Raw genomic sequence first — 21,935 nt, 5'->3', positions numbered from 1 at the left:
TCAAACAATGCAATTCCATTTGAAAGTATTAGAGGGGAGAAGAACAACAAATTCAAATCATTCATTTCTCTCTTGCTTAATGAATTATTGATTTGTGCTTCCCTTTTGAATGATAGTGCTCTGATGTGATAAACATTGATTTCAATCTTTATACAAATATGGTATATCATCAGCGTGTTATGGCAACAGAATAATACATATTCAAATAGAACTGAAGGGATGGAATACCATGAATAAAACCCACCATGAGCTGCCACAGCTGTGTGTATATATTTGTGAGGGTGCACATGTAAAATAGCAACTGGAAAGTAATAAATAAATAAATAAATAAATAAAGTAATAAAGTAATAAATAAATTAAATCTGGTGGGGGGGGTAGGGTGGGGTGGGGTGGGGTATAATAATGATGCAGAATTATAGAAAGTTTACATTTGGGTTAACCCTGAACAGACAACCTTGGAAATGAAAAATAATTACTTTGTACTACTAGTAATTTTTCTAACTTGACAATTCCTGCAATCACAAGCGCAGAGCTGTCACAGGTTTAAAGGGAGAGCTCCCACACCCTGGTTGTGTTCAGCAGTTTCACTCTGTGCTCAGCTATTCACACCAACGGGAGCTACACAGTCAAAAGACAAAAGAAAAGTGCTGAGAGCGGTAAACACATAGATAATCCTGTCCACCAAACAATTTTGCATTTCCTTTATGCACCATTTATTTCAGACAAAAAAGCGGCTGAGAGACTTACGTCAAAGTGATTTCCACAGCTCAGCTGCTCAAGTCAGGGGAGATGATTGAAGTGCTGAGCTGCACTTTCCTGGGGACCATTGCATCCCCCTGTCCTGCACTACTCTTCCTCAGGCAAGTAAATTTCTGGCATTGGCTGGGTGGTTTTTGGCAGCCTGGATGAAGGCTGGATGAACTACTGAGAGATGAAGGGACAAATCTCTTCCTGTTTTCCCTTGGAGAGCAGCAGATCTCCAACACAGGTTGTTCCTCCTGCCACACCCAAAGTGGGCAGGCTGAGAAGATGTTTCATCATCCTTCTCCTGAGTTCTCTGGAATGTAGGGAGCATCCCTCTCACAACTGTGGGGAAGATAGCTGTTCTTGGGGTGCACAAAGATCCAAAATATTTAGGGTTTTCATAACATAACCCAAAACATCCATATCTCAAAGGAAAATGTTCGTGCAAAACCTCTCAAATTACTATCTCTGCACTGGGACAACAAGCATTCGTGCTATCATACACTTTCACAGTGAATTAGTCTTGCAGCTAATGATCTATAAATATTACCCACCAGGGCAGCATTGAGCTTTTTTCCTACATGGCTACAAAGGGTGAGATCTAAATCAGCATTCAGGGACTAACCAGATCCAAACATGCAATCCCATTTCAACGGATTCAAGTGGGACCAGGGAGACATGGAAACTGAGCTCCTTCTCTCTGTCACATGGTACTGTCATTTATCCTGCTGTATGACAACTGCAGGATGTGATGATTCCTTAGGGTGGGAAACAATCTGGCTTTCCTGTGACCACTCTCAAAGGCAACATGGGCAACTTTATTATAAAATCCTGGCTTAATGAAGTATCTGTAGGTACAAACGATGACAATGTAAATCAGGCTAGGTAGAGTGTGCAAATAAACATGCCCAAATTAATTTGTAAATTATATATTTAACTTTTCTTTTCCTGTACACATGCTTTTGTGCACAGTTCTTCTCTTTTAAAGTGTCTCCCAATGGACTGAACAGAATAAGACTCGCCCAAAAATTTTTCCATGAGACAGTTGCCAAGGAGGAGATGACTAAGTCAGAGTTGCCTTTCTCTTCTTCTAGTCTTGACAGAATCGAGCATCTTATTTCTATCACTCAATAAAAAATTAGTTCTCCATTCCCAGAAAATTGTTCTAGTATTAACTCCGAGAATGAAACACTTTTATGTGGTTATCAGTAAAAAACCCCAAACAGCCAATTTAAAACCTATTAGCAAGCATAAGAGGGCTAAAGAAGGCATAATTGACGTATTTTTTTCCCCTTCCACATATTTAATAGTATTTTGGAACATGATCCATAACATACACAGCTCTGATTGTAAAGAGTTAGATCAACATCCTGCTCCAATGCACTTACATATGGAGTGGGAAAATGAAACTTGAACCTTCAGTTTACAAGTAGCTGGGAAAAAAAATAGATCACAGGGTTGAAAACTTGCAATTATTATGGCATTTGCATTATGAAAAATTTAAAACTGGTATTCTAGGTTGTGAGCAGTGCTATAAAGCTAGTATTCTATGCTGTGTATTGCAAACTCATTTAAAATGTACTCTTCCATTGCATGATGAGAACACAAATTATAATTAGGAAAGTAACCCAAGCAGAAAATTAGTCTGGAAGACTAGTCTGAATGTGCTCCTGCAGACAAAGCCATTCTGTGTCCTAACTTTACTGTCTCGGTGTAGGGAGAGATTGATGCAGAAGATAAAGAAAGAAATGGCTTTCCAGGAGGGGGAGAAAAATAAACGGCTTTGCAAGTATGATCCATGATGTTTCAGTTGTGCAAACACACACAAAGAAGCCCCAGCAGATCTCATCCTCGCAGAGTTACCCAGAGCACAGGCTGCCACAGCTGTACAGGTCCGTACCTGGGGTTTTGTTCCCATAATCCCATTCATCGGCAAAACCTCTTTTATCAGCACAGATATCAGCACAGATAAAGTCTGCTGACCCCATCCTGAACTCAGAGCCTACTTGCACAAGTAAATGTACCTAACATTTGTAACCAACAAAGGGTCAGCTGTAAAGGCAATGATCTGAGAAAAAAACATGGTTCAAAATTACATTATGAAACAAAAGGACTCACAACCCCCCTACCACTCCCCCTCAAAAAAAAAAAAAAAAAAAAAAAGGAAAAGTGGAAGTGTCAAAAGTTCTTGCTACTGCTAAGTAACAAACCATATAAATGATTTTGAAAAACTTATAGGCAAACAAGATACATATCTGAAAATATTTGCACTCGAAGTTTTCTTTTCTGTAAATGTTTTGTGTTGTTTAAAAGTCAAATGGTTCTCTACAAATCAGTTGCTATCTCTGTACTTTTTCTAGACAGACTGGAACAAATCCACTCTTTGGAAAATTATACTTACCTTTCAGATGTCACCTCTTGTGGAAAGGGGGCCTGTATACTAGACACTGGTTACATTGCACTCAAAGGAAAGGTTCATAATTTTTATATTCAATCTTTCTTTGTATTTTCTGTGAGAGTGAGTTTTCTTGAGGTAACTATTGCTTCTTCATTTTAAGAGCACCCATGACTTCCCTGTACATTACAGGACTTAGCAGATTTATCCCCATTTAGAAAAAGACCAAAAGGGAAGAAAAACACCTACTGAGGCAAGGAGCCAGATAAACAGCTGCAATTAGGAAAAAAAAAAAAAAAAAAAAAAAAAAAGACACAAATTAAACAAAACAAGAGGAATGGAGGTTGTAAGTGAGAGCAAAAAATCCTCTTAGCTAGGAATCTCCCACCTTTCTTCCTACTTTTTGTGGAACAGAAGTTACTTGATACTTAGGACAGCATTTGAAGACACCAAAATATATTCAACCCAATCCAGACTTAGATTCAAATCCATCACCTTGATTCTGCAAAAACCCAGATCATCTACAGCAGCTCCCGATGATCACTGGGACTCTGCACATTTATCTAATCAGTACCTTTTCTTTAATTATACCTATAATTATTTTTCATATATTTAATAATATTTCATTATTTAATAATATTGTGAAAGTGTATTTTCTTTCATACTTACCAGCTAGTCAGAGAATCTCACTTCAATGGTAGAATGGTGCAGAGATTCAGTCTCTGGTTGGTGACAATGATAAGAAATCCAAACCAGGAAAGAGCTCCAGGAGGAGTTTCTTGGACCTGAATAAAAGAACAGATTGATTAAGGTTAGCTTTTTCTCTAATTTAAAGGCTGTGGTTAATTTAAGTTTACTCATTTCAGATTATTTCTTGTGTAAATTAAAAAAAAAATTTTATCTGCATCCCATATATCCATGAGCTTAGAAAAACGGAGGTATGATTTCACATAAAATGCATGGTCTGAAACAGGGCGTGTATGAGTTTAGTGTACATTTGAATCTGCTCCTGGTCAGAATATTTCCCAGGAGCAATGTTTAATACAGGTTTCAATAATGTGTTACTGTTCATTTGCTAGTGATTTAAAACCATGTCTGGAGTAAGCCCATGTTTATTAACTGTTCTTTGGGGCACAGATATTTCCTGAGTGGGGCTGTAGAAGAAACCAGAATTTTTCAAAACCAAAACCAAAACTCAAAGTAATTGCTAATATATGAAAAGAAAATAAACATACCTGAGGTCAAAGTTCCTCCTTTAAACTTCATCACTGGGGTATGTATTGTGAATACGCAGTGCCCATTTTGAAAACTTTAAGCGTAATATTTTTTGTATTCAAAATGTGAAAAATTTTTATAGAAAGAGAGCACCTCTATAACGAATAAGATTGGGAAGAGGGATACAAATTCATATTGATTGCTTGTCAAGAGCCTTCACATAGGATTTAGTTTTAATGAAAAGGAAGAAATGCACATACATCGAAAACAAAACCAGCAATGATGATGTAGAAGATTTAGGCAATTTAAAGTTTTATTGTTTGTTACTGATTTCTGAATTTTCATTCTTCTTCTATATATCTTCAGAGAATCTACTTATGGAAAGTAGCTATATATTATGAGCTAATTAAATTTCAAAATTCCGGTTTGATGACACTTACAGGATATTTAACACTTCCCCAAACTGCGACAGAATTTATATTCATGGATATCTTTTCAGGAACCTAATTTTAAGTTTAAAAATACTGACTCATAAGCTTCTTGAGATGCGTGAGAAGTGTCCTATAGAACATTCATGAGATGACAGCAAGAATAAAGGTGTTGGGTTAAAAAAAACAACAAAAACCCCCCAACAACTCAGAGAAATAAAAACCCACCAGAAAAAGTATTAATCTGCCCATGCCAAACCACCCTGAGCAGCCTGAAACCTCCTTACGTGAAGTTTCCAGAACAGAGCATGAGTTGTTTTGTACAGATTTACTGAGCTTGGAAGCACAAAGTCCGACTTAGCTGAGGATGCACTTGCTAGGACATAGCCAGCAAGAGAGAAACTTGGTTATTAAGATTATGGAACCAGGCAATATCACTTTGTAAAAGTTTTGGAGCTCTCTGAGTCCAAGAAGCAGGATAAATATTCCCTATGAAAAGGATCCTACATGTAGGCAGCATTCAAGGGACCTGGTGCTTGTCATATTGACCTGGATTCAGGTGGTAACACAATATCTGATTTTATTATGAACCAGAACCGCCCCCTGAAAAAAAAACCTCAGACAAAAATACTTTCAGTACTAATAAGAATGGTTGAAATTTAAATTAAAAAAAAAAAAAAAAAAGGAAAAAAAAAAGAGTGAAATATTTGTAGAGTAGCCCTTATAGTTGTGCTTTCAGAGACCAAAGGAGAACCAAACTCATTTTTTGCCAAAAAGCTGCTTATCATCTGAACTGCTTTGCAGGATTTTAGAAATTGCTAGGTTTCTCAGTAGATTTCTGAAAGCTTGAGAAATCACACTACAACATTTTTTGGCAAATTTTCCATCACTTAGTTAGATTGAAGAAATTAGAAATTCTGCTTTCCTGGGCTTTTCAGCACCTCCTCCTTTCAGGCCTCCTACGGACTAAAAATGGCATGATACAGAAAGACTGGCCAGGAGACAGAATATGCAGAAACAAGTCTCAGAGCCTCAGACCTTCAAACTGCCAAAGACAGGGATGAAAGCTCCAGACTCGAGTGCAGTCGTCCTGTTGGAAGACATAGCCCCAAGATTGTGTGTAATGTCCAACTGAAAAATCACCCTTCCATTTAAAACTCCCAACACTCTTCCGTTTGCTCCCCTCTGCCTCACCGTCACTGCCCAACTCTTCCAGTTTTAATTGAGGACACAATTAAGTGCTTCCACTGCAATTTAAGAGACCTTGCTAAGGTGCTGTGCAGGAGCGCTTGGAAGGAGACCTCCAGACAAGCGAGGACAGTGATTGCTCTTTCTGTGTTAAGCCTTCTCTAAAAAGTATGTGGACATATAAAAAGGTCATTGCAGACATCTGAAGTGAAATCTGTACCTGCAAGTCTTCAGCAGCTGACATAGATTGAAGAGGAGTAAGCACAGCCTCAAGCTGTGCCAAGAGAAACAGAGGTTGGATATTAGGAAAAAGATTTTTACGGAAGGAGTGATAAAGTACTGGAATGATCTACCCGGGGAGGTGGCGGAGTCACCATTCCTGGATATGTTTAAAAAAAGATTGGATGTGGAACTCAGTGCCGTGGTTTTGTCGGGGTGTTAGGGCTGGGTTGGGCTTGATGATATTGAAGATCTCTTCCAACCTAATCATTCTGTGATTCTGTGAAAAGAAGCTCAGACTAATTTCTGCCTTCAGAGTACACCCTTTCCTATCCAGCCTCTATGTATAAATCCTCCCCTGCCTTGTAAATGGGGACAATTCAGTAGTCCCAATGTGTTAACAGTGGCCAAAATTGTGTGTCTGGATGTAATTTAATTGAGTTGCCCTTAAAAACTGTCTTTGCCCCTAATGATTTGTTTTAATTTTCAGTATCCCCTAAGCTGGTCTGACAGTAAAATTAGATGATTTCTGGAGTTCCTTTGCAACAGAAAAATCCTGTTCTATCCTATAGTGTCCTAGCCTATCCTAGCCTAGCCTAGCCTAACCTATCTTGATTGCCAGCCCCAAATTCAGATCAGTCTTTATCAAAAGCTTCCTGTCTCCCCTGGAGCTTCTTGCCTCTAAAGAGAGTTCTAGGAATGCAGTTTTAAGAGCCAGGCATTGTGAGAGTGGGGGTGAGATGCCTCAGCCTGATCTGAGAGGTTTTCTTGACATCCATCTGATGTTCCTTATCTCCATCTCCTGTACTGACATATAGATCCTGCTACATAATTTCTGCCCCTGACCACTATCAGTAGACTTTGATTTACCAATTGCCTTATCTTTCCCACAGCCTCATTTTACTTAACACATCCTGCAAATTTTCAACCTCTGCTGGTCCCACAAGGGTTTTTCATGACAGTGTGTGTGCCAATCAAACGTCTGAGTGGGGCTGAAATGTCCCAGAGATAGAGGAAAAGATTCGTTCTCTGGCCTGTGACACAAGGTTATATCAAAGCTGCATTGCTCATAGGTTAATACCCTTTTTGCTTTACTGCACAGAAACTTCTGACTGAGTAAAATGAAGCTATTTTTTCTCCAAAGGAAAGGATGGGAAGCATGTCTGTAAATTGTTTTACTCTGCTTGCTCACTGGCCATCATTGTTAATCACACACTCTTAACTGAAAAAAAAACCCAAAAGCATCATCACTGTGGTCATAACAGCAGAGAGGGGAGGAAGAGGAATATACAATACTATTTATGACTGGATTATCACAGATAAATGCAAACTGAATGACCAAATATACTCACTCACTCACTCACTCACTCACTCACTCACTCACTCACTCACTCTTTCTTTTCCTTTCTTTTCCTTTCTTTTCCTTTCTTTTCCTTCCTTTCTCTCTCTTTCTTTCTTTTCCTTTCTTTTCCTTTCTTTTCCTTCCTTTCTCTTTCTTTCTTTCTTTCTTTCTTTCTTTCTTTCTTTCTTTCTTTCTTTCTTTCTTTCTTTCTTTCTTTCTTTCTTTCTTTCTTTCTTTCTTTCTTTCTTTCTTTCTTTCTTTCTTTCTCTATTTCTTTCTCTATTTCTTTCTTTCTCTATTTCTTTCTCTATTTCTTTCTTTCTTTCTCTATTTCTTTCTTTTTCTCTTTCTTTATTTGATATTACCTCTGTGTTCAGGTGCAGGAGACAAATGAATATACCCTTACTGAAATATAAAATGGACAGTGAGGAATGAAAAGAAAGAAACATCTCTGATCCTGGTTTACATAACATTGGTTTCCAACAGGTTGCAAATCTACTCATGTCCCTTTAAGAATACTCTTAGTCTATAAAAGCTAACAGCATAAAAAAAATACAGTAATTAACATGTTCATAATGTAAATGCTAATAATTTAACATGTCAAGCATCCTCATCCCCTCCTGAATCGATATGAATTATTAAAATCAACTCTTTAAGACCTTTGAAATCAACTTTCAAAGCATGCACTGACAATTACACCGTTGGCATACTGGAGAACCAAGTTACAAATTCATGTGTAAGACTGTCTGACACACTCATTCTCTTTGATGTAAAAAAAACCCCAAAACCCCTCCCATCAAAATCTTATGCTTGGAACTGCATAATCTGCACACGTAAGTGAAAATTTGGGGTTTTTTTCTCTGAGATTTTCTTAGACATAAACCTTATTGAGAGGTTATAGAGTAATTTTTTGCATTACAAAGTTGGGTGACAATCCAAAATGTTCCTGAATCAATAAGGAACAAAAAGATAATTTAAAAAATAGTCTAATAAAATAAATGTTAAATTTCCTAGATTTAGATCAGTCTCTCTCAAGGTTCTTGGTCATGAAGAAACCATTTAGAAATTGATTTTAAATGTTATAAATAAAGAGTAGCCCTTAACATTTATTCCCATGTTTACTGCATAAAAGAGAAGAATAAGTTTTGGGTTTTTTTTCTTTTTTCAAACATCTGTGAAATAAAGATATAATTATTAGACAGATGTATCTTACCTCAGAGCCCACTCAAGAAGCTTTGGGAAAGGCTCACAAAGCCTCCTTTGTGTTTATATATGGAGCCAAACGCCTGCGGGAGATGGCTGTTTCCTGGTCAGCCCATTGAAAGAAGATGGGAGATATGACCTCTTTTTTCATTTGTTACAGATACAAAATAAAGTTTTGCAACTGAGTACAAAACCCATGGCACCAACTGTAGCTTTCAAATACTTATCCTATCAAATTGTGCAATGCTTGTGTTAATGTCTTGCTCCACTTGAACAATCAGATAATGAACTGGAGGTCAATAGGCCAGAGGTTTTTCTTCCTGTGGGAGAATATTCTGGGCCCAGGATGTTCACTGACTCCTGTCTTTTACAATGCCATGATACCTCACTACAGCCAGACCAGTTTCAAGTCCCTTCCGGCCAGAACACAACCCCCTTGCACTCCAGCAGCCTGGATTGACTCAGACCAGATGGGAATCCAGCCCTTGTTTCTCATTTCTTGATCCACTTGATTGTAGTTGAAGTTCTACCTGGGCAGTGCTAAACCCTCTCTTTACTGTAAGAAAGGAGGAAACTAATTTCAGAGAGGTTAAAATGTTACAAAGTTTGTGTACTCAGGAATAGTTTGTGAGGGGTTATATGTCTGATAGCAGATAAGAGCTCATGTACCTTGCTTTCCTAGCATGAGAAAAATGTCTTAACCTCCTACTAGCCCTCTCCAAAACAAAATAAAAACCAAAATGACTGATAGACCCAGAAAAATTCAGTGCACTTCCTCAGATGCCTTGAGATTAGCACAAATTACAGGCAAACAGGAGATGGAGGATTCCAGATCTGGGTCAGCTGCAGTTAGGGAAGCTTTTCATGGCTGTTGAGAGGACAATAATTTAATATTTTCTTTCTTCTAGTCCCTTGTGGATGGCAAAAACCTTTCACAACAAGATGAAGAACATGCATGGGAGACGTGAGTACAGTGCCACACTTTGTGATCTCTTAAACCATTCCAGCTGCACTTAAATTATTTTTGAGAACTCAGAAGTGTCATTATGGCAAGACCTTCTCTGAATTCCGATTTCAATTTCCCAGTTTGTTAAGGCTACACAGTAATCAGCTAGATGGGAGCACTTGATGATCTAATAGCAGTTTCTGGAGATAAACACAAGACACACTTAAAAGTTCCACAAAAGATGGGAAAGCTGAAACAAAACTTTTTCTATATTTCTCTAGTTTATCTTCTCACTACCTGAATGTGAGATAACTTTTCTTTCCTTTCTTTAGATTTTTTTTTTTTTTTAATCTACAAACCTTCAACAAGCATTCCCAAAGATGGAGATACAGAGTCAAAAGCTCCACATAAATGCAAGGAGAACTGCAGAAATGCAAAACACAAACAAAAAAGAATTACAGTGACATTAACTTTACAGGATAATATTTCTTTTGCTCTTTTGCACTACAGTGCACATAAGGAGCAAGCATTAGGGTACAAGTTTACTTAAGCAGTCAGGGAAAACACATAAAAGCAAGATACAAAACACCAGGAGGAAAGCTTGGGAATAAAAGTGAACCTCCTCAGCCTTGAGCAGTACCAGGAAGTATGAGCCAACTGGATTTTTACTTTCCCCACTGAGGGGGATAAGATAATTGTCCCAGAGAGATGGGGTGAGGCTGGAGCCATGGAGGATGGGAAAGGAGAAGAAACATAAATGAGGGAGATGTTACAGGTGAAGGGAATGCACTTTGGAGGGGAAAGCTGAGTTGGTGACTGTAGATATAACCAAATATCATCATCCTTAAGCAACTCCTGGACTGTAATTTCTAATAGAAATAACAGTCCTGAAGGAGAGGGAGAGAGAAGAAATCCCTCAATGAGGGTAAAACACAGATGCTGGAAACAAGAATCTTCTGTAATGTATTTCAAATCTTACAAAAATATGAGACCCTAGAGCCGGCCAGTATAAAATTCATCAGTATTTAGGTGGGAATGTGAGATCAAATACAAAATGGGGTACAGTGGATTTATTTGCTATTTCTAAGATTCCTGATACTCTGAGTTGTTGTCTATGACTGACCCTCCAAGGAGCTTACACTGCACTAAAGTTGTCTTGCACTCGATAATTTGCTATGATTTAATTTTACAGATATGTAAATAGGCACAGCAGTATCAGAATGTGGTAAAAGGAATATCATCTGGAAAAGCTCACACTAGTGACAAGGGAAGTGGACAGGATAGAAAACAAGGAAATGTAAAATAGAGTTGTGGTGAGATTATGTGATCATGTATAAACCCAGATCGAATCTCTTTAACATAAGGGATTATTCTTTAGGGAAAGAAGCATAGAGCAACAGAACATATTGTTCATTTAAAGTCCATAATTCCTCCCCCCAAGACCTGGTTTTTAAGATCTTTCTGTTCCATAATGATGGTAATTTTCTCATTACCACATGAGGAAATTGGTGATGAAGTACTACCTTAAGTAGCCATGGCTATAATTTAAACAAATATAGTATCAAGGAAAGTTATTAACATACATAACAGCTTAGTAATGCTCAAGTTTTGAGAATTTGCACTATGCAAAAAAGGAATAGGAAAAAAGGCTAAAATTTGCCTTATGATTTTCTGTCAGCTTTGAGTACCTACTGACTTAGCAGAGGTGTGGCCAATAGTTTGTCATTTCTACAAAAGAGTTACAGTGAGTGACATTTCTATTAGGGATGCAGACGTGGTGAGCTATATCACATCTCCAGTGACAAACTGTCTGCTGAGAAGAAAAATCATGTGGTTGTCATGCATATCTGATCCTGTAATTACACACGTACATTTAGACTCTGTTGAAAGAAGGGGCTTCTCTGAGAGAATTCTTCCAGCAGGACTACACTTGCAAACCTCTGTCCATTTTAGGGTATGAAGACAAATCTTAAAAGATTTGTTAGCAGAATGGTCTGGTATTCCTAGATAGGGATATTAAAAATAGAGACAGAAAGGAAATGAAGTCAAACAGTAGCTTGTTTATAAGATGAGTATAAAGAAAAGGCCAACATCCTTTGAAGATTACCAGAGGTCTGAAGTGGGTTAGCATAATGGGGAAACCTAGAAGTTTGGAAATTTGACTTTCAACTAGATTACTTTTGGCTATGGCAGACTTTCAATGTCACCTACCTTGAAATTTACTGTCAGCCAAAGAAGACCTGTCATGTCTGAAAATCAAAATGTTTTTATTCTCTTCTTCCCTTCAAGACTCTGCACACAAATTTAACTTACATCAGGTAAGTTAACTGACTTCAGAGTGCAGACACATAGCAAACTTAAATTCAAACTGTAAACTTCTGATTCTTCTGCGACAGTGAACGGAAGAAGCAGAACTCGTCTCACCTGTAAGTTTTATACACAAAATATTCATTCATTTATTGCACATCAGTGGAGATCTAGATCATAAGTACTGGAATGGAGGAATAAATTTCAGCAAAGCTGTGTCTCATAGTTCCACATTTCCTGGAAAAGCCTTTATTGAACACCATCATCCTCATGAGCTATGATGGTCACTCTTCCAGCATGTGATATAAAAAGCAGATTCATTCCAGCATCTGATGTAGTTAGGTCTGTGAAAAATAGATATGAACAAGACCTTGCTATCATCCCTCCTGACTGATGAGAAGGAAAATGTTTTTCAAGCCATTTTTGAAAAGTGCTGCATGCTGCTGTTACAGAGCTTGGAAGTGAAAAATTGTCAAGGCAGTCACCACATTTACACATTGGGAAAATGAAACATGGAGAAATGTCTAAATGTCTGCTGGAGTAGAAAGAGAGGGAATCATTCTGCCTGAGCTTAGGTTTACCTGGGATTCCTTAGAGCGCTTCCCAAACCATCATGACTTTAGAACTTGTCTATGTGAAAAGAAGACTCAAATCCTTCCTGATGTCTTTGATGCTTTCCAGTGAATCATAGGAGCTCCAGTTGCCACATTGTCATCAGGCTGAGTTCACTTCTCAACTCTTGCAGGCAGGCCAGCCTGTAAAGCCGACTCTGTCTCTTCTCTGGTCCATTTTAACAAGGAGCCAAAGATGCTGCTGAAAAATTGCAAGGTGAGTTCCAGAGAGCAGAAGACTTTAGGGAGAATTTTCAGAGCAGATTAGCAATCCTTCAGGACTCATACATATGTGCTACTCTGAGCTACTGGACTTTCATCACCTTGATCTTGTCCAAATCCACCACAGTCTTGTCAGTAGCTGCAAATAAAGTTGGAGTAAAGGAAGCCAAGTGAGATGAATCACACTGACTGAGATTAAGAACGTGGTCTTGGGAGTTTCCATATATTGGAACCCTCTGATGGCAGAGAAAAGAAACAGAACACACACACAGATGTTTGGGCTGTCAATGCATGAAAGATGTTGAGATGCTGCTGAAGGGTCTAGGAGGGGAGACCTTGCTCTCTATAACTGTCTCACAGGAGGCTGCAGCCAAGTGGGGGAGGGCCTGTTCTGCCAGGTAACAAGTGACAGGACCAGTGTAAATTACCTTAAGTTATGGCAGGGAAAGTTTAAGGCTATTAGGAGAAATTGTCAAGCCCTGGAAAAAGCTGGTGTCTTGGGCTCTTAGAGACACCATCCCTGGAAATGTTCAAAAGCAGGGGAGGTGGCACTTGGGGACATAGTTTAGTGATGAGCATGGTGGTGCTGGGTAAATGGTTGGACTGGATGATATAAATGGTTCTGTGATTCTTTCCCACACCTTTCTTAGCCAAATGTGGTGTCAGAGAGACTGGGACAAGATTCCAGGAAGCAGAAGCCACAGGCTTTTTAACTTTCTTTCAACTTTCAACACGCAGAGTGGCAGCTCAGAACTGGAAGAAATGTGCCACACTGGCTCTCCTCTGCCTCCTGTGAACCAGACTCCTTTATTTCAGATGAAACAAATGTTTTTTGTGGAATCAGTCAGCAGGGCAAGGAGACATTAAACACCTTCTCTTGCTTTCCAGCAACACAAGCCCAACAAGAAGGGATCATCTGAGTCACTCCTCCTGCAAGCTTTTTGTTTTTTCCCCTGTAGAAATGTCTCTATTTGAAGAAGAGGAGCCTGCATTAAACAATTTGTTCCGTTCTTACTGTGGGAGAGTTTTATTTACCTATTTTACTGTTTTCCACACAAGTTTTCTGGCTGGTCTGTGTTTAAAATGTGTCACACCCACATAAGCCTCACAGCTAGGTAGTAGACAAAATATAAGAGAACAAAGTTACTGCATCCTTGACTGCAACCAGCTCCATCCTGACTCACCTTCCCTTGCAATTTCACTTTCATCACCAAATCCTCTGCTGAAATATGAGCCCTAAGGACTCAGAGCCTCACACTGTAACAGAAAAGCAGTGTACTTGTCTTGGAGCCGGTCACGTGTGACAATTCTGGTTTTTCACTTGGTGATTTTTACAGCTGAAAATATTAGGTAAAATGGTGTCAGTGTATTCATGATGTGATGACAAGTCCCACAATTTTCAAAAACTTTTTTAATCTTCCAAGAAAATTCTTCTTTTCAAAATTAAAAAAAATCTCTTTCTTTTGTATCTAAACTATCAGCATGAATGGTATTTCCACATGAGACATTGGCACAAATTAAATGTGTACAGCGATTGAATAGGTTTTGTTAGAACATGGTGATGAGATAAATTCCCTCTGCTGTCTGCAGTTTTATGGAAAAGTTTCATTTCATTTTGGTTTTCTTAGTCATAAAACAGTTTGGGTTGGAAGGGACTCCAAAGACCCTCCAGTTTCATCCCCCCTTCCACAAAATAGGAACACCTTCCACAAATCCAGGTTTCTCCAAGCCTCATGCAACCTAGCCTTGTTCAGAAAAATGTCTCTTTTGCTTTTACCTCTGCATTTAGCTTTTCATTGTACCAGCACAACACACATGCACAGATAGATGATTCCAAGGGAAAAAATCTTTAGGACTTTTCCTGTCCTAAAACAAAAAGCTTAATGACAGTTTTTAACCAAAGACTTACTGAGATTTAAATGTACTACCCGTATTTTTCTGAATTTTTCTGGTATCTACTCCAGCTGCACGGCTGGGAGTCTGGCACCAGTAGAGTTTTATTTTTTGCTCAGCTTCCAGCAAAATTCTTCTCTTGACTATTTTAACAGTTTTGTCTTCAGGGAATGCCGTATTGTTTTTGAATCTGAGGAAGGATGGGCAGTTTACAGCAGAGAGCCCCAGGGGACGTGTGTCTGGCATCTTTGCTGTATCACAGGCACTGGTTATGTGGATGCTAATATAAGGGGTAGCTTCCCTCTGCCTGCATCTCCTCTCTCTGAAAGAGCAGACATGCAGCTGTCATCATTAAGCTGCAGAAGAGCTATCAATTAGAGCAACTCATGAAATCCATACAAGCACCTCAAAGAAAGCTAGAACAAGCACATATCTTCCTATTTGCCATTCTCTTTCCATGTCCACTAACTACAGAGGCTGCTGAGAAAAAAAGAAACACAACTGTCTCCTCACTTCAAATGAGATCATTCAGTTCAGTAGGCAAAGGAAATAAACAGCAGAGAGAGCACTGAAGTGGAGTTGTGTTTTTCCTTTGGAACTGCTGTTTAAAGTATGTATACTGTGGAAGATGCTTATTTACTGCCTTCAGAATAGCTCTTGCACTCAGAGTGAATTTTATTGTGTTGCTCTCACAGTGCTCAGAGAAAAGCTTTTTGAGAAGCCTCTTGAGATTCAGGCCTTCTTCAGCAGCTCCTTTCCATCTCTTGGGTGCAGCAGGACATGTATCACCACCTTCCTCTCCTTGAAGTCTGTAAATTTAGTGAATTAAGAAAATATCTTAAAAAAAAAAAAAAAGAAGGTAACCATATATCTTCCTTCTGGAAGAACAGTAGATAACAGATAAGTGGCTTCATATAGTACTGTAAGATAGAACACTTCAGCAGAGCTTTCACAAAGCTGCATTCTCCCATCCACCTCCCTCAAAGTTTCTTTAAGTGCACATGGCTTTTCAAACATCTTGGCTAATGCTTTCTGCTATAGCCCGCACCTTTGTGGAGACCACCAGGATACAACAGAAACACTGTGGCAAATTAAACCCATGGAACTATAGGTCCTTAGGTCATGTAGTCATAACTGGGGTGCAACAGGGACCTATTGATACTAAATGTGCTTTAGCATCAATTCCCTGCCTGGTCCTCCAGCTTGTCCTTGAGCAGGTGAGACATGGGACTAGTTTGAGAGATGACTTGGGAGAAGCTGGTTGACTGATTTCTTACTCTTTACAGCAAAGTATTTGATTAATTGGTGCAGCAGCAGCTCTCCAAATGAGGATTTTAGACGATCCTGGGGATAGCCCAGCTCAAAGAGTTCCTGCTGTGCTCAGACCAATTCACAGATACCACTTCTATCCAGCTTTACACAAATAAGGCACTTGTGAATCGTCAGTAGAATCTGTCCCTACAGATACAGAAATTGTCACACAGTGCAGTGTTTTGCATTTAGTTTGGAGTCCCAGTGTACATATTTTTAGCAATTCAACAGTAATGGGTCTGGTGTGGTCATGCAGGACCATTGGCTGGCTGGGTATAGGGACTGAGAACTGCTCACTAAACTGCTCATCAGGATCACCATTCCTGTAACTGTTAGTGTCACTCCTAAAAGCATGAGGAGATTTCCCCTTTTTGTTTTAGAAAGTGGCATGCCACCAAACACCTTTATCCAATGTCATGTTACTTCACCCAACAGTATCTTGAAGATTGCATGTACTATTTTTTGTATAGTGCTTTAGAAACTAGGAAAGAAGTCTGAAGAACTTCAGCCCTTAAGTTACTTGCAACGTACTGTGGAATTATGCATGAATTGCCTGAAGCATCTTGTATGTTCAAGAAGTTCTGTATTATCTCACAGAAAAGTCAAGCACATACATGTGTGTGGGTATGTCCGTGTGCGTGAGCACAGAATGAGAAACATTAATGATATATATGAGTAAAAAGAGAGAAAGGGGATTTTTTTTCTTAAAAAAAAAAAAAGAAAAAAATTACTCTGAATTTGCTCAGTGCAGTGCTGTTCCAGCTCAGAACAAGTCCCAGAAGATGAATTCACTGAAAAACTGGGGTTTTTTTCCCTTGGCCTGGAACTTTCAAGAGTGTTTGGGAAATGACATGAAGGAATTTGCATGCACAGAGCTCTCCAAAAAGTGAAAAATGATGCTTCACACTCCTGTGTGAAGAAACCTGACTATATCTGTTCTAGGGGAGATGGAATATGTAACACATACATTCCTGCAGGAGAGAAAATTCATTTTAGTTAATGGAGACCTCAAAAATCAGGTGCCAAAGACATTAATCAGCTAAATATCTTTCCATGGTGTTGGTTTTATCCACCAGCCTGTACTCTTTAATGATTCCATTTAGTGTGTGTAACATCTAACAGCCAGGACAGTATCAGAACTCAAGTTAGAAAACTACTGCCAATAGAAGGTGCTGGATCCTGTCATTAAATAAAAGCATTGGTTCCCTTCCTATTACCCAGAGGATGACAAAGGATCCTTTTTTTTTTTGACAGGGAAATAAATGTAAAATAAATAAACTGTCAGGACTGAGTTTCTTTCTTTCATGGCTTGTGTTAATATATGGAAGTAAGATGGAATTAAATGGAAATGTGGCTGAGACACGACATTATGCTTCTGTGTCAGTCGTGGGTAATGTACGATGTAACACCCTTATGAAAATATCACAGAGTTTAAGATGAATGGGGGATAATTTGAGCATCAGAAGCCATGAATTCAAACTGAATTTTTTTTTCTCCTGTCCACTGGGTTAAGTAATGCATAATACTGAATGGATCCCTGCCTAGACACTGGAGAATCCACAAAATCCCCTTGAATGAGCAAAGGCTCTTTCCTGTGTTGAGTTTAAAGTATTTCTGATTTTACTTTTCTTTTAAAAATATTTTTTAGCTCTGGATATTTAATTCGTTGATTTTTTTTCTTCTTTTTGGGGGAGTGTTAATCCAGTGCTTTCCACCACTCAACTGATTCTTAGCAAGGATGCTGTGAGGACTTGGTAGCTCAGCATCACTGCTCTGTCAGATCTGCAGCTGATGAATGGAGCCAGCAGTTATGAAGTGGGCCTGATAGGCACAAGAATCATTCAAGCATCATTTCCTGAATAAATCGGGAAATCATAGAATCATAGTCACACAACGGTTTGGATTGAAAGGGACCTTAAAGACCACCTCCTTCCACCCTCTGTCATGGCCAGGAACACCTTCCTCTACCCCAGGTTGCTCCAGGCCCTGTCCAACCTGGCCTTGAACACTAACAAGGATCCATGGACAGCCACAGCTTCCCTGGGTACCCTGTGCCAGGGCCTCACCACTCTCACAAGGAGCACTTTTTTTCCCAATATCCCACCAATCTCTGCCCTCTGGCAACAGGAAACCATTCCCTCTTGTCCTGCCCCTCCAGGCACTTGTCCAAAGTCCCTCTTCCTTGGAGCCCCTTGAGGTGCAGAAGCAGAAGATGCCTGAAAGCATCAGAGTGTCCTCAGAGCCTTCTCATTCCTAGGAGGAACAAGTCAATATAATACTGAATGTAATCTGAGCATGTTTAGATGCCCAGTTCCCACTGAGAGTCAGTCCTGGTCTCCAGTGACTGAGAGTCATGGATTGCAGGATCAGTTGCAAAATTTCTGTGTATATTTGTACATTTAAATGTACCCAGATTACCATTTATGAGGTGAAATTCAGTTGCAGCTAAGCAGTTAACATCAGCTGCATGTTTCTGTGTATTGCAAGTGTTGTTGTTTTTTTAAAGAGTTAAAGAAAACAAAACAAAAGACACAATACCAACAAGAACAAGGGCTTGTAATTTCAAGGTCTAAACCATGTGACTTCATTGAGAAATCTGCTTAAAATTTGAAAGAGAATAGAATGAAATATCCCAGTCCTGTAATTTCCATTTAAATTGGAGATGATCATACATCCAGTGATGGGAAGGTGCAGGAAAGAGGAATGGTTCTTCCTGTGGATGAAAGGGAAGACATGATCCTTCCAGTGGGAAGCACTGCTGCATGAGTCCACCTCAACTCTGTAAAATGGGTTTTAAAAGTATCTTTGAGATAAATTGTGATCTTTCTTTAAATTTAGTCCACATTTTCACAGCTACTGGCACATAAATATTTCATGCTACAAAGAGATTGACATTACATGGCTTGATTGCACTGTAAATAGGACCCTAAAAGTGGTTTTCTGATATTCTGGCAAGTAAATTTAAAGAACTCCCAAGAATTATTTCCTTAGGGAAATGTGAAAGGAAACAGAGGGGTTAAAGATACTTACTGGTGAATAAAGAAAGATCAGAACAGTGTATTCCAAAGGGGTGGGGCATAAGCACTTTGCTGGAGTCAAACAGAAATAACCAGGACTATAAAGACCATGTGGGAAAGATTTAGAGAAAAAAAAAAAACAAAAAACAAAAAACAAAAAACTTTTGGTTTTGCAAAGGAGAATACACAGCAGGGATTTAATAGGGTGAAATAGCAAGGAATTAGAGAGAAATTTCTTTTTGTGAGTTCCTGTTTCAGTTGTTCAGTCCACTACAAGGCAAATGTTTCCAGGAGAGGATTCCCAGCTATGACAAAATTATATTTAATCATATTCTCTGGATTTCAGCCTAGCTCAAAGGAAGAAAAAGTGCTGAATACAGATGAGAAATACATATTTTAAGTGTAATTTTACCATTTCTATGTTTCTTTATTTCTAAAAAGATAAGAGTCCAACAAGTAACTTACTATTTTCTTTGAGAGACTTGGCTTATGACATTTTCAAATAACTCAAAGTTTTCAACATCTGTCTCTAATTAAGTAGCATTTTTCTACTAGGAACAATGATTACAGTGTCTGAAAGTGCTGTTGTAGATATGATTCATATCTCCCTCCTAAGAAGCTTGTCTTATGTCCTGAAATTTGAGATTTGAAAATCCTTTAGCTAAACATTTATATCTACCAGGATTGTGCAGGTGCTTAATTTTGCAATGTTTTACTGAGGTTGATCTGTAAATGCATAACAGAGGTCTAAGTGTTCTGCAAGCCTGAGAACTTTTCTGTCAAGGCTTTTCCAGTTTCAGGTAATGTATTGAGTTCCGTCTCCTGTGCCATACATTTTACACTAAAAAAAAAAAAAAAAAAAAAGCCTCATGTGAAAAATTACCTTCCTGTGCTGACTGCCAACCACTTTCCTCAAATTAAAAAATAAGCAAAGAAAGAGGTTTGATTGAAAACAACAAAAAGTAAAGGAAAATTGTTTGTTTAAATTTTAATTTTACGTAAGCATTAAGGTCTGTTGGTTGGACTTTGGTAGTTTTTGTCACTTAATAAAAAAGTACCTTTTCCTAAGTTTTACCTGTATGTATACACTTTTTATGTGTGTGTGTATATATATATACTTTTTATATATGTATGTATATACACTTCCTCTGTATGTATATGTATATACATATATGCACACTTCTGTGTACACATACATACATATATATATATATATATATATATATATATATATATGAATGAATGTATTTTCTATATTTTCCTATATTGTCACAGAATCACAGAATAAGCTGAATTGGAATTGCACCACAAAAACCAACTCCTGGGCCTACACAGCACCATACAAAAGAGTCACACCATGAGCATGAGAACAATGTCCAAATACTTTTCAACTCCACCAGGATTGGTGCTGTGCCTGCTCTCTGGGGAGCCTATTCCAGCGCCCAAACACCCTCTGGGGGAAGAACCTTTTCCTGATATCCAACCTAAAGCTCCCCTGACACAACTTCAGCCCTTTCCCTGGGGTCCTGTCACTGTCACCACAGAGCAGAGATCAGTGCCTGCCCCTGCTCTTCCCTCACAAGGAAGCTGTGGCTGCACTGAGGTCTCCCCTCAGTCTCCTCTTCTCCAGCTGAACAGGCCCAGTGCCCTCAGCCACTCCTCACACGGCTTCCCCTCCAGGACCTTCCCTCACCATCCTCACAGCCCTCCTTTGGACACTCTCTAATGGCTGAAGACCTTTCTTATATTGTGGCACCCAGAACTGCCCCCAGCACTGCAGATGAGGCTGCCCCAGCTCAGAGCAGAGCAGGACAATCCCCTCCCTTGCCTGGCTGGCAACGCTGGGCCTGATGCCCCCAGGACAGGGATGTCCCTCCTGGCTGCCAGGGCACTGCTGGCTCATGTTCAACTTGCCAGTGATCAGGACTATGGCACTGCTTTCCAGCATCTCTGGAGTGTCTGTAGAGCCAGGGTTGCCCCATCCCAGGTACAGAATTCGGCATTTTTCCTTGTTGAACCTCACTTGGTTGGTGATATTCTGCCTCTGGTTTATTGAGGTCTCTCTGCAGGGCTTCCCTGTCCTCAAGAGAGTCAACATCTCCTCCCAGTTTTGTATCATCTGCCAACTTGCTCAATTTCCCTCTCATTCCTGCCTCCAAATCTTTAATGATGATGTTAAAGAGCACAGGCCCAAGGATGGAACCCTGTGGAGTCCTACTAGTGACTGATCACCAGATTAATGCCATCCCATTCACTACCAACCCAGCTGTTCTGTGATTCCATGACTGTATTTCTGTGATTCTGTGATGTTATGCATTGTGGAAAACAGTATCAACAACATACCATGTGCTCTGTTTATTTCTGCATACAGTTTTCTGAAGTGAATTTATCTGGAGGTTAGGATGAACTCTTTTCTGACAATTCAGTGCGGCTTGTCAGAAATTTGATGGTAAAATGACACATGACAGTCCCATAGCCTTCCCTCACCCAAGACAGTGCATAATCACAGTATACAACCTTGGAAAGGACACTTTGAATGCGTATCTGTACTATTTTAATTAAAAAGAAAGTCAAGTAAGTTATTAGAGGGGTTTAGTACAGTGGTTTAGTGCAGTGCACTGGAAGGATTAAAAACAAAAAGGTAAAAGGCTATTATCTTATTGAAATATACACAGCCACTACTAATATAGCCAAGAGTCATCTATTTAACTCGTAGAGCTGAGTGGGCTTTGTGCACCATTTTTTATCCATTTTAGCACATGATAAAAATTAGAGCATGAGCCTGCAAGTCTGTTAACATTTATCAAGTATTTCTTCTCTCATTTTGGAGCCGACAGGTTTGATGGAGAGACATGGAAGAACTTGTGTCACCTCACACCTGTATATCTACCAAT

General features: G+C 39.1%; 1 protein-coding gene across 1 annotated transcript in view; it reads right to left on the bottom strand.

Annotated features, from left to right (window-relative positions):
- Positions 1–8,764, bottom strand: part of SLC14A2 (solute carrier family 14 member 2) — a gene marked incomplete at its 3' end in the record, with an annotated part of 328,265 nt that extends 319,501 nt beyond the window's left edge. The window contains exons 1-2 of the mRNA XM_083883166.1: positions 8,745–8,764; positions 3,809–3,924 (exon numbers count right to left, since the gene is read on the bottom strand). The remainder of the gene's footprint in view (positions 1–3,808; positions 3,925–8,744) is intronic.
- Between the last annotated feature and the right edge of the window lie 13,171 nt (positions 8,765–21,935).

The sequence above is a fragment of the Zosterops lateralis genome, assembly GCF_965231275.1.
Source record: "Zosterops lateralis genome assembly, chromosome: Z".
In the NCBI taxonomy this organism is placed as follows: domain Eukaryota; kingdom Metazoa; phylum Chordata; class Aves; order Passeriformes; family Zosteropidae; genus Zosterops; species Zosterops lateralis.
Note: the sequence above shows the minus strand (reverse complement) of the source record. Positions and strands in the feature narration are given on the sequence as shown.